Source organism: Osmia lignaria, unplaced genomic scaffold, assembly GCF_051020975.1.
Source record: "Osmia lignaria lignaria isolate PbOS001 unplaced genomic scaffold, iyOsmLign1 scaffold0078, whole genome shotgun sequence".
Lineage (NCBI taxonomy): Eukaryota > Metazoa > Arthropoda > Insecta > Hymenoptera > Megachilidae > Osmia > Osmia lignaria.
Genome location: NW_027478219.1, coordinates 15,001 through 17,500, shown reverse-complemented (window position 1 = coordinate 17,500; position 2,500 = coordinate 15,001). Strand labels below are relative to the sequence as shown.

At 47.4% G+C, this 2,500-nt stretch overlaps 1 pseudogene; it reads right to left on the bottom strand.

Moving 5' to 3' along the window:
- LOC143307783 (large subunit ribosomal RNA) overlaps window positions 1-2,500 on the bottom strand; it is an 8,363-nt pseudogene that overhangs the window by 3,901 nt on the left and 1,962 nt on the right.

The following is a 2,500-nucleotide window of genomic DNA, read 5'->3' as shown; positions in this document are numbered from 1 at the left end:
TTTATTCCGTCAGTTCCGGGGGCGGATTCTTTTAATTTTAATAGCTCTCTATGTAATTCAGTGCCTGTGATGGGGTGATTGGTTTCTATTTTAGGTTTGTATTTACTATTGTAGGGTTTTAAATTTAGTTTTTTCTTTGTAAATAATTCTTTATAATATTGTGTGAATGTGTCCATATCGGGGGTTTCAGGAGATTCTAACGATGGCCCGGATAGGATGTGTTCTACGGCTTGTGTTGGGTTTTTCATATAAAGTTTTTGCATACGGACATATTCATTAGTTCGTCTTTTGGCACGGGTTCCTTTTCTTTTGTGGTAAGTATTTCTTTTTCTATTTCTATTGTTTGCAGGTTTGTTTAATTTTTCATTAGCTATTTTTTGTATATATTTATCAATCATGTTCATTACTTGTGTTGTTTCAGTGTTTTTTAAGATTTCATAGATTATGTTACTCATTTCTTCGGTAGTTTCTTCTTGTATCTCGCGTAATAGGCGACAGATTTCCTTAGATGGTATGAGGCTACATGATTCTTCGACGTGCTCGGTGGTATCAGCTGATTGGGATTTGAGAGGTACATTAGATTGCGCTACATCACACGTATGCATTGAGGTATTTGCGTATGGTAAATCCGGAATTGTGACTTTATTTGGATTATGTTCCACTCTATGTAGTATTATTTTAGGCGATAATGGACAAATTTCTCTATATTTCTGAGCTTTTAGGTTTTCTGCTTCTTCTTTTAGATATTGCTGGTATATCGGTTTCTGCCTTAGTTTTTTAATTCCATCTATTGGGCGTCCAGCAAAATTCGATAATATTTTGTTTATATCTTTTGATAGTAATGATAGTCTGTTTGGTAAGGAGGCTTCAGTATTCGCTATTGCACGTATTTCACCGTTCGAGTATTGTGGTCGTGCCGTATTTTGTCTCTTTGTTATTAGTTCTACATCAGCTGTATTATATTCAACAGGGTGCATCCTGCGTTGGTGCAATCTTAGTCCGGCGTACGTCTTATATTTTGTATTACATATATCGCATAAATATCCGTCTGGTTGTATAGGTGGTGCATTGCATCTTCGGATATGTTGTGCAGCGCTTGCTGGGGTTCTGTCAGATAGTTGGACGCGACAGGATGGGCAGCATTCAGGCGTAGTTCTACGCCGGCTATTAGTTGACCTTGAATTAGTTTGCGTATCCAGGGGATTAGAGTCCTCCTGGTCGGTGTTTTCCACCATAGCTGTCGCCACTGCTTGGGATCGACAGCATCCGAGGCTTGTTTTCTTTTTGTTTTTTGCTGTATCAGTTTTGCCCGAAGGCGTGAGCCCAGCGGGGTGCAAACCCGAGGGGCCCACCCGGATTGCTCCGAGTTCGCCGCACTCCGTTTAGCCGTGGTTGAGGTACCAACCACGTTTTCCGGCAGGTACCCCGAGGAGGTAGGTCGTGCGACTTGGATGGGAGAGGCTGAGGGGCACAGAGGCCTGTATTGCGCATCACCATCCCTGTAACTACGACTCCCAAAAGCGACCACGTCGCGCTCACGGTGTCACTCGATGTAATGTGGCTCCCGATCCCTCCGCACCTCCACGAGGTGGGAGCTGGGCAACGTTCAGTTGGCAACAACTGAACGGCTGAGCCGGAGGGAAGGCACCGTGAGCGCGACGAGGGCCCTTAAGAGAGTCATAGTTACTCCCGCCGTTTACCCGCGCTTTTTTGAATTTCTTCACGTTGACATTCAGAGCACTGGGCAGAAATCACATTGCGTCATCACCCGTGAGGGCCATCGCAATGCTTTGTTTTAATTAGACAGTCGGATTCCCCTAGTCCGTGCCAGTTCTGAGCTAAGCGTTGAATGGCGGCCGAAGAAGCGACCACGACGGCGTTAACCGCCACGGAAGCCTCGCAGCAAGGAAGATCCGCGGGAGGCCAAGGCACGGGACCGAGCTCGGATCCCGGGACGCGACCGAAGTCGCCAACCGTTCACCTCGCCCAGGCCCGGCACGTCAGCCAGACCCGCTTCCCGACCAAGCCCGACACGCCCCGCTCCTCAGAGCCAATCCTTATTCCGAAGTTACGGATCCAATTTGCCGACTTCCCTTACCTACATTAATCTATCGACTAGAGGCTCTTCACCTTGGAGACCTGCTGCGGATATGGGTACGAACCGGCGCGACACCTCCACGTGGCCCTCTCCTGGATTTTCAAGGTCCGAGGGGAAGATCCAGACACCGCCGCAACTGCGGTGCTCTTCGCATTCCAAACCCTATCTCCCTGCTAGAGGTTTCCAGGGAACTCGAACGCTTATACAGAAAAGAAAACTCTTCCCAGATCTCCCGACGGCGTCTCCAGGTCATTTTGGGTTACCCCGACGAACACTCTTACGAGGGCCCGAATGGTATGCGGTTCCGCTGCCGGGTTCCGGAATAGGAACCGGATTCCCTTTCGCCCAATGGGTGTGCATCTCTGCAACTACTTCTTATAAATTCGATTTAGCCATATTTAA